Source organism: Oncorhynchus gorbuscha, linkage group LG07 (assembly GCF_021184085.1).
Source record: "Oncorhynchus gorbuscha isolate QuinsamMale2020 ecotype Even-year linkage group LG07, OgorEven_v1.0, whole genome shotgun sequence".
Taxonomy (NCBI): Eukaryota; Metazoa; Chordata; class Actinopteri; order Salmoniformes; family Salmonidae; genus Oncorhynchus; species Oncorhynchus gorbuscha.
The window spans coordinates 45,791,311-45,806,872 of record NC_060179.1 but is presented as its reverse complement, the minus strand read 5'-3'; the positions used below and the strand labels follow the sequence as shown (position 1 = coordinate 45,806,872).

The window sequence follows — 15,562 nt, the reverse complement described above, 5'->3', positions numbered from 1 at the left end:
CCTGTGTGAGGCAGGGTCGTACTCTGCGGATGTTGTAGAGCATGAACCTACAGGAACGGGCCACCGCCTTGATGTTAGTTGAGAACGACAGTTTGTTGTCCAGGATCACGCCAAGGTTCTTAGCGCTCTGGGAGGAGGACACAATGGAGTTGTCAACCGTGATGGCGAGATCATGGAACGGGCAGTCCTTCCCCGGGAGGAAGAGCAGCTCCGTCTTGCCGAAGTTCAGCTTGAGGTGGTGATCCGTCATCCACACTGATATGTCTGCCAGACATGCAGAGATGCGATTCGCCACCTGGTCATCAGAAGGGGGAAAGGAGAAGATTAATTGTGTGTCGTCTGCATAGCAATGATAGGAGAGACCATGTGAGGTTATGACAGAGCCAAGTGACTTGGTGTATAGTGAGAATAGGAGAGGGCCTAGAACAGAGCCCTGGGGGACACCAGTGGTGAGAGCGCGTGGTGAGGAGACAGATTCTATATATACATGGAATATGGAGGAGGAATGGAGGGGAAAAGAGAGGTCGAAGAGGGCGGAGGAGGACGAGGGTAAGCTTGAGTCGGGTAAAAAGGGTGGAAAAAACTGAAGAAGAATAGTAAAAAGTGTAAGCAGAGTGAGCCGTACCTCGGATCGAGATCTGGAGGAGAAATGGAAGCGAGTGAGGACGAATTATCGGAGACTGCAGGTGTGGTGAAGTCATCGGAGCCCGAGGCTTGCACCAATGGTCAGGATAAAAATGAGTCTGTGACGTTAGGAGTGACGTTTTTGGAGAAATTGGACACCTGCCCTTTGGCTGTTCCATTTGTGGTTTCGGGGTAGGTGAAAAAGAAGTTGGGTGCTGTGGAATCGCTGAAGGTTACCTGAGGTGGTCAGTCTGTTCACTTGAGTTTTGATGTTGAGTCTCTGCCCAACAAAGCGATGTTAGGATATTTCAGTTATCCTATACGAGCTTATGTGCCGAATATATTACGTTGTTACAGGTGTCAAGCTTATGGGCTTGTGGCAGCAGTGTGTAGGAGGGAGGTTCCTAGGTGTGCAGAAGGCCATGAGACAAAAGAACATGTAGCATTTAGGGGTGCCCATGGGGCTGGGGTTCAGAAATGTATGAGAGAAGCAGGTTGAGGTTCACCAGGGTTAGAGTAGAGCAGAGGGTGTTCTATGCGGAGGCAGTGAAGAAAGTTGAGGAAGACGGGACAAATCAAATTGTATTTGTCACATGCGCCAAATACAACCTTACCGTGAAATGCTTACTTTACAAGCCCTTAAACAACAATGCAGTTAAGAAAATAGAATAACAAAAATATTTACTAAATAAAATAATTTAAAAAAAATTCATATACACTACCGTTCAAAAGTTTGTGTCACTTAGAAATGTCCTTGTTTTGGAAAGAAAAGCAATTTTTTGTACATTAAAACATACAATTAATCAGAAATACAGTGTAGAGACTGTTAATGTTGTAAATGACTATTGTAGCTGGAAACAGTTGATTTTTAAAAGGCTAATTTATCATTAGAAAACCCTTTTGCAATTATGTTAGCACAGCTGAAAACTGTTGTCCTGATTAAAGAAGCAATCTCAGACTAGTTGAGTATCTGGAGCATCAGCATTTGTGGGTTCGACTGCAGGCTCAAAATGGCCAGACACAAAGAACTTTCTTCTGAAACTCGTCCATCTGTTCTTGTTCTAAGAAATGAAGGTTATTCCATGTGAGACATTACCAAGAAACTGAAGATCTTGTACAACGCTGTGTACTACTCCCTCAGAGAACAGCGCAAACTGGCCCTAACCAGAATAGAAAGAGGGGTGGGAGGCCCTAATAAAGCCAATGCAACGGCCTGCTTTACAAACAGTAAGCCTACCACATGGATGGGCATTCAAAAAATGATATTGCAGGCAGACATGGTAGGCTACATCTCAGCACGGGCTGACATGTTTTTTTTGGTCCTGTCTGGACCTGCCTTTTTTGGGGTGTTTTACAAACGGTAGGCCTACCACATAGATGGGCATTACTAAAATGTCATTTCGTCTGACACTGTAGGCTGTATCTTATTAAGCACGTACTGACACCTTTTTGGATGTCTTTTTGATTGTTTGATGTAGTCCGGACCAGAATTAATTTCCACATCCATGGACATTCGTTTTTGGTCTGACATTCTAAATTTGCCCGGGGCGGCAATTTGTCTCTCCTATGTCGGCCAGGACCGGCCCTGTAGATACTGAACAAAATTAATAAAGCTACATGTAAATCTTATTTCTCTGTTGTGCACACATTTGTTTACATCCCTGGATTATGGTATGGGCAGGCATAAGCTACAGACAACGAGCACGATTGCATTTTATCGATAGCTATTAAGATGCACAGAGATACCGTGACGAGATCCTGAGTCCCATTGTTGTGCCATTCATCTGCTGCCATCACCTCATGTTTCAGCATGATAATGCACGGCCCCATGTCGCAAGGATCTGTACACAATTCCTGGAAGCTGATAATGTCCCAGTTCTTCCATGGCCTGCATACTCACCAGACTTGTCACCCATGGAGCCTGTTTGGGATGAACTGGATCTACTTGTACAACAGAGTGTTCCAGTTCCCGCCAACATCCAGCAACTTCACACAGCCATTGAAGAGGAGTGGGGCAACATTCCACAGGCCACAATCAACAGCCTGATCAACTCTATGCAACGGAGATATGTCGCATGAGGCAAATGGTGGTCACACCTGATACTGACTGGTTTTCTGATCCACGCCCCTACCTTTTTTTTAAGGTATCTGTATTCCCAGTCATGTGAAATCGATAGATTAGGGCCTAATTCATTTATTTAAATTGACTGATTTCCTCATATGAACTGTAACTCGATAACATCATAAGCAGATGTTTTCGTAGAACGTAGAATGTATGTACACATGACTGTAAGTCGCTTTGGATAAAAGCGTCTGCTAAATGGCATTTTTTTTTTTCACCACATCAAATTGTGAAGAATTGCACATAGTTTTTACCTCAGATTGGTGATGTTTAAAAGTCAACAAAATTACACAATCGGTTGCTTAAAACCGATCAATATCTTTTGTACTCTTGATTTTTGTCATACGCGCTGGGGTCGCAGGACTTAGAACGCAGGTATAATTTTCTTTCTGAAATGGCATGGATAATTCAGGAAGGTCTCTCTGTAAAAAGTCACAGGCCACACCAATAAACTGATTTGACAGTTAATATCTTAATATCTTATTGCGGGTCGTGATTCGCTGAGGATAACTTACTGAAAGTGGTTTTTTACCTTTTCCGTGGTGGCATCCTTCTGAAATCAACATCTGCCATTCATCTAACCAACCATGTAGAGGTTCTTCCATGTGGCCTTTTGGGTGTAGCACTGTTCAATCGTTTACCTCCCTGTTCTATTGATTTCAGCGTGATATAACACTAAAAGTGTTGCGTTACACTTACGTTATGTTAGCAACCCACTTAAATCTAAATGCAACACTTCAACATGTCTTCGTTCCCATAGCAACAATTAAAACATTCCCAAACCAGAAACCGTGGATTGATGGCAGCATTCGCGTGAAACTGAAAGTGCGAACCACTACTTTTAATCAGGGCAAGGTGACTGGTAACATGACCGAATACAAACCGTGTAACTATTCCCACCGCTTGGCAATCAAACAAGCTAAGCGTCAGTATAGAGACAAAGTAGAATCTCAATTCAACGGCTCAGACACAAGAGGTATGTGGCATGGTCTACAGTCAATCACGGATTACAAAAAGCAAAACCATCACCGTCACGGACCAGGATGTCTTGCTCCCAGGCAGACTAAATAACTTTTTTGCCTGCTTTGAGGACAATACAGTGCCACTGACACTGCCCTCAACTAAAACATGCGGACTCTCCTTCACTGCAGCCGACGTGAGGAAAACATTTAAACGTGTCAACCCTCGCAAGGCTGCAGGCCCAGACGGCATCCCCAGCCGCGCCCTCAGAGCATGCGCAAACCAGCTGGCTGGTGTGTTTACGGACATATTCAATCAATCCCTATCCCAGTCTGTTGTTCCCACATGCTTCAAGAGGGCCACCATTGTTCCTGTTCCCAAGAAAGCTAAGGTAACTGAGCTAAACGACTACCGCCCCGTAGCACTCACTTCCGTCATCATGAAGTGCTTTGAGAGACTAGTCAAGGACCATATCACCTCCACCCGAGCTGACACCCTAGACCCACTCCAATTTGCTTACCGCCCAAATAGGTCCACAGACGATGCAATCTTAACCACACTGCACACTGCCCTAACTCATCTGGACAAGAGGAACACCTATTTGAGAATGCTGTTCATCGACTACAGCTCGGCATTTAACACCACAGTGCCCTCCAAGCTCGTCATCAAGCTCGAGACCCTGGGTCTCGACCCCGCCCTGTGCAAATGGGTACTGGACTTCCTGACGGGCCGCCCCCAGGTGGTGAGGGTAGGCAACAACATTTCCACCCCACTGATCCTCAACACTGGGGCCCCACAAGGGTGCGTTGTGAGCCCTCTCCTGTACTCCCTGTTCACCCACGACTGCGTGGCCACGCACGCCTCCAACTCAATCATCAAGTTTGCGGACGACACAACAGTGGTAGGCTTGATTACCAACAACGACGAGACTGCCTACAGGGAGGAGGCGAGGGCCCTCGGAGTGTGGTGTCAGGAAAATAACCTCACACTCAACGTCAACAAAACTAAGGAGATGATTGTGGACTTCAGGAAACAGCATAGGGAACACCCCCCTATCCACATCGATGGAACAGTAGTGGAGAGGGTAGTAAGTTTTAAGTTCCTCGGCGTACACATCACAGACAAACTGAATTGGTCCACCCACATAGACAGCATCGTGAAGAAGGTGCAGCGATTGTGATCTGACTTGCGATGAAGGTCAAAAGATTGAAAGCATAGAAACAGAATGACTTATATTAAGAAAGCAAAGTGGAAATCAGCATTGTCCTTGTTTGGAACAATCTGTTAGCTGCATTTGGCCTAACCGAAAAGCATGCAAGCTTTATAGCGAATCTAACACCGACGAGAAGGAACTGCCATGCTTGAGTGGCAGGGGGTAGGGCTTTGTGATGGGAAGTAGCAGCGAGAGGAATGAGTAAGACATGACAAACGTAATAAATTATAAAAACAGACTTTACATGCGGCTGATTGGCATTTAAAAATATTGGATACGATACGGATCTCTTGCAATATGGATATTGTGCATGTCAATATTGCGATTTCGATGTGAATTTGATTAACTGTGCAGCCCTAGTGTATATATACAGATAAAAATATATGCCCTTTGTTGGCTCCTCCAGGTTCAACCAGCTCGTCTCTGTGTGAACACTGGATGAGCAGGCTGATGGGGAGTCGTCCTCCCAGCCAGGCCTCTTCCGGCTCATCCAGACGCACCTCGCTGGCATCCCTCTCCGAGTCGACTGAGTTTGCTGGAGAACACAGCGAAGACGACGGTGAGAGAGAGCCACTCATCCATATTTGTCAAGATGTTACATTTCTGTGATGCCAAATATGTTTGCACGAACACAGTAAAATTGATACAAAACACAGTGCATTAAGAAAGTATTCAGACCCGTTGACTTTTTTCTCATTTACCCCATAATGACAGAGCAAAAACAGGTTTTTATATGTATATGTATATGTATGTATATGTATACGTATGTATATATAAATTATCACATAAGTTTTCAGACAAAGCTTTTGGCAGCGATTACTGCCTCGAGTCTTCTTGGGTTTGACACTATAAGCTTGGCACACCTGTATTCGGGGGGTTTCTCCCATTCTTCTCTACAGATCCTCTCAAGCTCTGTCAGTTTGGATGGAGTGTCACTGAACAGCTATTGTCAGGTCTCTCCAGAGATGTTCGAAGAGGTTGATGTCCGGGATCTGGCTGGGCCACTCAAGGACATTGAGACTTGCCCCAAAGCCACTCCTGCGTTGTCTTGGCTGTGTGCTTCGGGTTGTTGTCCTGTTGGAAGGTGAACCGTTGACCCAGTCTGAGGTCCTAAGCACTCGGGAGCAGGTTTTCATCAAGGATCTCTCAGTACTTTTCTCAATTCATCTTTCCCTCGATCCTGATGAGTCTCCCAGTCCCTGCCGCTGAAAAACATCCCCACAGCATGAAGCTGCCACCACCATGCTTCACCGTAGGGATAGTGCCAGGTTTCCTCCAGACGTGAGGCTTGGCATTCAGGCAAAAGCGTTCAATCTTGGTTTAATCAGACCAGAGAATCTTGTTTCTCATGGTCTGAGAGTCTTTGGCTGCCTTTTGGCAAACTTGAAGCGGGCCTTTTACTGACGAGTAGCTTCTATCTGGCCACTCTACCATAAAGGCCTGATTGGTGGAGTGCTGCAGAGATGGTTGTCCTTCTGGAAGATTCTCTCATCTCCACAGAGGAACTCTGGAGCTCTATCAGAGTGACCACTTAGTTCTTGTTCACCGCCCTGACCAAGGCTCTTCTTCCCCGATTAATCAGTTTGGCCAGGCGGCCAGCTCTAGGAAGAATCTTGGTGGTTTCAAACTTCTTCCATTTAAGAATGATGCAGGCAACTGTGTTCTTGGGGACCTTCAATGCTGCAGACATTTTTTTGGTACCCTTCCCCAGATCTGTGCCTCGACACAATCCTATATCGGAGCTCTACGGACAATTCCTTCGACCTCATGGCTTGGTTTTTGCTCTTACATGCACTGTCAACTGTGGGACCTTATATAGACAGGTGCGCTCCTTTCCAATCATGTTCAACAAATTGAATTTACCACGTGGACTCCAATAAAGTTGGATGATCAATGAAACAGGATGCACCTGAGCTCAATTTAGATTATCATTGCAAAGGGTCTGAATACTTACGTAAATAAGATATTCATTATTTGCAAAAAAAATCCCAAACCTGTTTTTGCTTGGTAATTAAGGAGTACTGTGTGTTGATTGATGAATAAAACAATTAATTTAATCAATTTTAGAATATGTAACAAATCAAAATGTGGAAAATGTCAAGGGGTCTGAATACTTTCCGAATGCACTGTTTATACAGTAACTTACTTTCAGTCATTTTTGTATAGCAGATTTTTTTTATTTATAATTCTTTATTATAATTATTTAATATCAGCCTTTACTAGCTTAAAACCTGCTAATAGAGGTGATGAACATGCAGGTTCTGAGTCCACTCAGTCTAGTACCAGCGCTTTAGTTTTATCTCTCTTTCCTCTTCTGTCGAGGAGGCTTCTCCACCCTCCTGGCAATGCGGAGCATCCAGAGACGGACCTTCTCTTTGCGCTCCAACATGGCCATCAGTGAGAACAGCTCCAAGCCTTCCTGGTCCCTCTCAGCCAAGCTCCATCTGCCTTCCAACTCACCCTCGCACTTCTCCCTGGAGTCTCCCTGGAGTCCCTGCCTCAGGCGAGGCAGCTGATGACAAGGTCTCCACCTCCTGCTTCAGCGGCTCTACGAAACCCGAGGTAAAGGTCGGAGGTAAGACACCCCTGGTGGTGGTGGAGGGTAATGCAGGGGCTAAAAGGCTCCTGGAGCAGGTGCTCTCCAAGCCTGTTCCCCAGGCAGAGCTGAGGAATTCCAGCCTGGCAGGAGGTAACAATAACGTGGCCACGATCGTGGAGCCAGGCAACCCGGGTCGAGGAACGGTCACTAAGGAGCCCAAACAACGAGGAGTGGGGGGAGGGGAGGGCGCTGGGGCCAGGAGATGCTTGGCCAAAACTGTTGAAACCGAGAAGAGTCCCAAGAAGCGCCCGTCCAACCCCTTGCCTACCCCATCCCACACCTCCTCTGCGACCCACGTACCTTCGCCTTCTCGAATCCAAGCCAAAAGCATGGTGGCCACAGCGTCCGACCTCAAAGAAAAAAGCGAGGATGCAGTCACCAAAACCAGCAAGACCTCCTCCGCCAAAACAGCCACCCCCTCCAAAAAGGAGCCCTTACAGACTCCAGAGACGTTGCACCCTGAAACCGCAAAACAAACGAAGGGCGGCTCCCCTGGGTCCCACAGTTGCTCGGCACACACCCCGAGGATGACGTCGCCCAGCGGGACGGCGGAGAGGAGCTCTGCATCAGTGAGAACCAGAGCAGCCGAGAGGAGCGCCAGCCGGGAGACTTCACGGAACACCTCCGTGTCAGAGAGAGGGTGTCAATTAGTGTGTCCCGGGGAGTGGAGTGGGGTGTCGCTGGCCGGGGCGAAAGCAGGGCGGGGAGAGGGCTGGAGGGAGGAGCACTAGCAGTAGCTCCTCCATGGCCAGCCTGCGATCGTCCAGTTTGGCCGTGGCACCAACAGCAGAGCCCCCCCAGGGGATCTCAAAGGAACAGCAAGACTGAGGAAAAGGGGGTCAACTTCTTCAAGAGTGCCCTGAGGCAGAAAGAGACACGCAAGTCCACGGACAGGGGGAAGCCCACCACAACAGCCCAAGCAGGGACAGGAGAGGCTAAAGGCAGCCTGGAGGAGGGGGCTGGGAGGGGGACTGGAGTGGGAGTGGGGGACGGTGCAGCCAAGAGGGCCCAGCAGGGGAACCCAGAGGCCCAGACGAACACGCCCACAGCCAAAGACAAGGAATCCTCAAGACGTCGAACCCAGCCAAGCACTCAATACTGTCCTCCGCCAAGTCCAAGTCATCCGGATCGGAGATGGGCGTAGAAGAGAAAGCCTCTGCCAATGGGGAAAAAACCTCCGGAAAAGAAGTTGCTGCCACCCCGAAAGATCCCCATCAATTTGACACGAACCAGCCAGAAACCCAAGTGAAATATCCTCGGGGACCCAAAAACGTTCTCTGTAGTGCAGCTCTAAGGTGTCTCAAACATCGAACTAGATCTCCTCTTCAGGAGAGACTTTTGAAAAGCACCTCTAGCTTTTCATTGGCCCCAAGCTGCCACATCTGACAGTCTGTCACTGTCCACTTTGCTATATAGTTATTTAATGGATTGAAAAGCACTTTGTATGGATTGCATTGTTAATTATTTTTTTGAAAAATGATATTAATCAAATGGATTATTATATAGTATTATATACATTTATGAACTTCACATGTAATTACATTTTTTTACCTGGTTCTGTAACATACTTTTAAAGGAAGTTCGCTTGGGCAGACATTGAAATGAACTTGTGTAGCTAGATGCACGTACATTTGTTAAGCAGTGAAATGATGACAAACCCTGTGAATCACACAATAGATTATTACTCAGTAACCAGAGCTAGTTAACGGGCTTCTTTGTACTTTTCAGAACTACTGTATAGGGGTCCACTTTCAAATAGTTCAAAACATTCCACACCAGGCAGAGTATTTTCTTTGTACTTTTCAGAACTACCGTATAGGGGTCCACTTTCAAATAGTTCAAAACATTCCACACCAGGCAGAGTATTTTCTTTGTACTTTTCAGAACTACCATATAGGGATCCACTTTCAAATAGTTCAAAACATTCCACACCAGGCAGAGTATTTTCTTTGTACTTTTCAGAACTACCGTATAGGGGTCCACTTTCAAATAGTTCAAAACATTCCACACCAGGCAGAGTATTTTAATACATGGAACCATGAAACAAACACCAGTACATATCATAATCCCTAATTAGATATAGTAGAGCTATCAGTGCAGGGAGAGTTATAATCCCAAACTGGTATTAGTTGTCCAGGACTGATCATCTCAATAGAGCAGCTCCATTTACAGATTTACATCATTAATCATTCCAGTTTCACAACTCTTGGTTGTCATGGTATTTCAACTTTTACTATGATTAAACAATCCCGATTTAACAATAGTGATTTTGTAACAACATTTTTCAAGTATACACTACCAGTCAAACTTTTTAGTAGACCTACTCATTCAAAGGTTTTTCTTTGTTTTGACTATTTTCTACATTGTAGAATAATAGTGAAGACATCAAACTATGAAATAACACATATCAAAATATATTTTACATTTGAGATTCTTCAAATAGCCACCCTTTGCCTTGATGACAGCTTTGCATAGTCTTGGCATTATCTCAACCTGCTTCACCTGGAATGCTTTTCCAACAGTCTTGAAGGAGTTCCCACATATGTTGAGCACTCATCCCAAACTATTTCAATTGGGTTGAGGTTGGGTGATTGTGGACTCCAGGTCATCTGATGCATCACTCCATCACTCTCATTTGTAAACTAGCCCTTACACAGCCTGGAGGTGTGTTGGGTCATTGTCCTGTTGAAAAACAAATGATAGTCCCACTAAGCCCAAACCAGATGAAATGGTGTATCGCTGGAGAATGCTGTGTACCTTGAATTCAAAATAAATCCCAGATAGTGTCATCAGCAAAGCAACCCCCACACCATCACATTTCCTTCTCTATGCTTTACAATGGGAGATACATATGCGGAGATCGTCTCACAAAGACACGGTGGTTGGAACCAAAAATTCACCAAAGGACAGATTTCCACCGGTCTAATGTCCATTGCTCGTGTTTCTTGGCCCAAGCAAGTCTCTTCTTCTGATTGGTGTCCTTTAGTAGTGATTTGTTTGCAGCAATTCGACCATGAAGAACTGATTCATGCAGTCTGCTCTGAACAGTTGATGTTGAGATGTGTCTGTTACTTGAACTCTGTGAAGAATATATTTGAGCTGCAATCTGGGGTGCAGTTCAGAGGAGTTCAACTCTAAGCAGAGGTAACTCTGGGTCTTCCATTCCTGTGGCAGTCCTCATGAGAGACTTCATGTCTTAAAGTAATGATGGGCTGTCGTTTCTCATTGCTTATTTGAGCTGTTCTTGCCATAATATGGACTTGGTCTTTTACCAAATAGGGCTATCTTCTGTACTCCACCCCCCACCCACATTGTTACAACATTACCGATTTGCTCAAATGCATTAAGAAGGAAAAAAATTCCAGAAATGTACTTTTAATAAGGCACACCTGTGAAATTAAATGCATTCCAGGTGACTCCTCGTGAAGCTGGTTGACAGAATGCCAAGAGTGTGCAAAGCTGTCAAGGCAAAGGGTGGCTATTTTAAGAATTTCAAATAATAAATATATATAGATTTGATTAACACCTTTTTTTTACATGATTCCATATGTTTTAATCCATAGTGCAAAAACCTCAAATATTTCAAAGCACTCTCACTAGACCATTTAAAACCCCTTTATATATAGGCTACTTTTGGGTAATGGTCAGCATAAAAAGACACCTATGCAATGCTGCTAAACCAGCCTTGGGTAGGCTATGCTTGGTTTTTAATAAAATGTTTTAAAAAATTAACAAATTAAACTAAATGCGAGATTCACTGGCACAAAAGGCAGATCTCTCCTTCCATGTTCACTGTGTGGCATGGCTGGATAGGCTGTGCTTCCTCTGTCAAAATGCATCCCATTATCAACTGCGTTACCGTTAAGACCTGCTTTTTGTGGGTCTTAACTTCCCCTTAGCGCTGCATGAAATTGACACTTTTCCACCTCATCGCAAACGAGCTGATGTTAGACAGGTAAACCTTGCGTTGGGTTGGAAAATGCCAGTTTTTACATGACGAAATTGCAAACTAACATGCGTTTGACACTTGTCTAGCGCCAGCCAAAAATAGAGCCTTATATGCATCCAGGATTAGAGGTGTGTGTGTATACCTGCCAATAGCATTAAAGGGACCCATTAGAAATATACAAGAAATTAAGTGACATCGCCCAGTGATTTTGGAAGGTAGGGACTGTGATTCTCCGCTCTCCCTCTGGTTGTACTGATTTTGGAAGAGTAGTGACAGCATAGCGTGACGACATAGCCCCCAGATTGTCCTAACAACCCCTCTCACCTCATCTCCGGCTGGTGACCACTGTCACTGTGGGTGGTCAAGGCCTGGGGGACCACATTCAGACTGCCAAACATTCCAATAGACGAACACAGGGTCGATGTGAAAAGCTACACATCAAAGACATAAATAAAGGGGGGCGTCTTTATATGAGCACCATAAATGGTGTGTTTGGATCTATCCTATCCTCTTCTCTTCATGGGGACGTCTTTATATGAGCACCATAAATGGTGTGTTTGGATCTATCCTATCCTCTTCTGTTTTTCTCTGTGACATCACAGCTTGTGCCTGTGCATGTTTTGGCTTATGCTCTACCAAGCAGATTTCTTCGTTGAACCCACTGACGTAGATTCAGAAAATTGATCACCATGATGACATGTATAGCAGTAGTCTTTGCATGCAATTGCTTATGCGTGCACTAAATTATGCAAGCAACTCTTGCTAATGTCCACACTGAGTAAGTCATACTGCTACTTTTAGATGTGTATATATTTCTAACTGTATATTTTCCCAGCATCAGAGAGCATGCTTAAGCTTCCTTTAATGCTTTGTTTGCACATTTTCTTCAGAGTATAAGAATAGTTTTTTTTAATGAATGTTAATTATTGCTCATTCACCTTCTTAAAGTAAATCAACTCACTTGCACATGAATGATTTCTGTGTTGTATTAATTTGTCTCATGTTTGATTCAAAAATATTTTTAAGGGACAATCTACCCCATAGACCTCTGCAGCCAAATGTCTAATAACTACATCTAAGAAATCAATTGGTATTATTGTGAAATATTACTTTGTCATCGTTTGAGAGTAGGTACAGATGGTTTTAGTGACTGTATCCCCAATTCGTTTATTTGATTAATTCATTGAAAAATACTATTTCTTACTGGTCCAAAGACGATATACAATATTTTTGTCAGTGGAATACTTTATTAGCCTGTTATCTAAATACTGGATCTAGCTATAATCTCCCAGATGTTTTTGTGACATGATACAGTAAATGGTGATCTTTTTTGGGATGAAACAGGGATGCCCTTTAATGACCCTTACCTTTCAATCAGCACCTCTGCAACCACACTGCCTTCTGTTGCCTTGTTCAAAATCTCCCTTTCCAAGGAATAACCGTTAAAATATATGATATATGTCTTATGTGATATATTATATTAAATTTAATCTCTGATGATTTCAACTATTGGAAGATGTATCTTTTTCACATTACAGTATGTTACAAATAGAATACCCACTTCAACGTGAAAGCACATGAGTGAATGAAAACCCAATGGGTCATAGCATACATTTGAACATTATGGAGGGGGTTCATAGTTGTTGTATAGAGATTTCAAAGAGACCTGAGACACAAAGGCATTATTGATATGGTCCAAGATATTGGTCCCCATGTAAAATATATATTGATCACATGGCTAGTTTGTTAATATGGCTCTATAATATTGAATATTCATGGGTACACGTTGATGAATTGTATATGTCAATACACTAATAATAATACAGTGCATTTTGGAAAGTATTCAGACCCCTTGAATTCTTTCCACATTTTGTTGCGTTACAGCCTTGTTATAAAATGGATTTGTTTTTCCCCCTCATCAATCTACACATGATAACCCATAATGACAAAGCAGAAACAGAAACAAAACAGAAACATAAAATGTACATAAGTATTCAGACCCTTTACTCAGTACTTTGTTAAAGCACATTTGGCAGCGATTACAGCCTCAAGTCTTCTTGGGTATGATGCTACAAGCTTGGCACACCTGTTTTTGGGGGGTTTATCCCATTTTCTGCAGATCGTCTCAAACGCTTGTCAAGTTGGATTGGGAGCGTTGCTGCACAGCTATTTTTATGTCTCTCCAGAAATGTTCAATCGGGTTCAAGTCCGGGCTTTGGCTGGGCCACTCAAGGACATTCAGAGACTTGTCCCGAAGACACTCCTGCGTTGTCTTGGCTGCATGCTGTTGGAAGGGGAACCTTCACCCTAGTCTGAGAACCTGCTCCAGAGTGCTCAGGACTTCATCAAGGATCTCTCTGTACTTTGCTCTGTTCATCTTCATCGCTGAAAAACATCCCACAGCATGATGCTGCCTCCACCCATGCTTCACCTTTTCCCCCGATTGCTCAGTTTGGCCGGGCGGCCAGCTCTAGGAAGTGTCTTGGTGGTTCCAAACTTCTTCCATTTAAGAATGTTTTCTTGGGGACCTTCAATGCTGCAGACATTGATTGGTACCCTTCTCCAGATCTGTGCCTTGACACAATCCTGTCTCGGAGCTCTACGGAAAATTCCTTCAACCTCAGGGCTTGTTTTTTGCTCTCACATGCGCTGTCAGTTGTGTGCCCTGATATACAGTACCAGTCAAAAGTTTGGACACACATACTCATTCAAGGGTTTTTCTTTATTTTTACTATTTTCTACATTTTAGAATATTGAAGACGTCAAAGCTATGAAATAACACGCATGTAATCATGAAGTGACACAGAAAGTGTTACACAAATGAAAATACATTTTACATTTGAGATTCTTCAAAGTCGCCACGGTACTGTTGCCAAATCAATGACCAGTGCCCAACAGTAGCCAAGTTCTTCTAATGCTGAATCCATAATCTGTTGCCAGTTGTCAGATCTAAGTGAATCCTAATAACGGTACTTAAGAGGAAGAGTTGTCAACTCTTTTCTTGATGTAACACCTGAACAACCACATGCTCTCTTCGGAACATCTGTTTAGTGTGTCTAAGGTCTGCTGTAGGGCTTTGCTTTCCTGGGTTATTGGCCCGTCAATTCTAGGCAGGCAATCTAATTGTATTGATCAATCTTCTGCAGGTGTCTCCTAGGGCTGACTTTAGTCCTTGATACTGCTGCTGAGTTACGTCATTTTAAGACACTCGATGAGCATAACTCCTGAAACGTTAATATGGTGGGGAATAAAGAATGCTAGTGCTGGGAGAGGCTCTTGATTAGTGCCTACGCACTTGTACCAAGATGTGTTTCACACACTGGTGAGAAGGGCATGAGATTGGAAGGAGGTTGCTTGCATGCTGGTGAATTTGTAGTTTGGGTGAAGGTTTATTTGGTCCTATGTATCCCGGAAGCCTTCTAATCTTCCTATTTCTCCTCAGGCCTCTTACTCTAGTCTAGGTCATTGATCAAGCTTAAAATGTACATTGCTGCCAATAGGATATTGTTCATAACAGTGTAGCAGTATATGATACAGCACACACATACTATATATCAAATGTTACTCTTAATGAAGTGACAGAGGGAAACTAAGATCTAATGTACTTTTGAGAAAATGAAAGTCTTATCAGAGTATTTTGTTTCCGTACATCTGCAGTTCTGTGCTAGTATCAATCCTTATACCACAGGGACGTGGGCCACGGCAGCTCGCGTCAACATGCTGAAGCAGCCTTGCATCAGGTACAATAGGACCTTTTATAAGATTGAAATGGAAGCTTTGGACGACAAATCATTTTCTGTAAATGCTTCCTTTTTCTTTGTCCTTCTTCATTGTTCTTTTCTTTATCCCTCTTCCCGAGTGCAGACCTGCTCGAGTGGCTTTTTAGCTGACGCAATATGAATGACGGAAAACAACTTCAGCACCTGAAGAAGCTGCAGTAGTATATCAGGATTAGGACCAATGATAGCTCCTAACAATGTTCAGTGCATTCCCAGTTAGATTCAGCACATGCGACGTCTCTTTTTTCTTTCATCCCATATAGGCCTTAGTGACAAGTCAACTGGCCTGGCATGGCCCATCTATTCTAATTTCTGA

The 15,562-nt window shown here is 43.9% G+C and overlaps 1 pseudogene; it reads left to right on the top strand.

Moving 5' to 3' along the window:
• The first annotated feature begins 494 nt into the window (after positions 1-494).
• LOC124039003 lies at positions 495-9,900 on the top strand (annotated as a pseudogene).
• Positions 9,901-15,562: the final 5,662 nt, after the last annotated feature.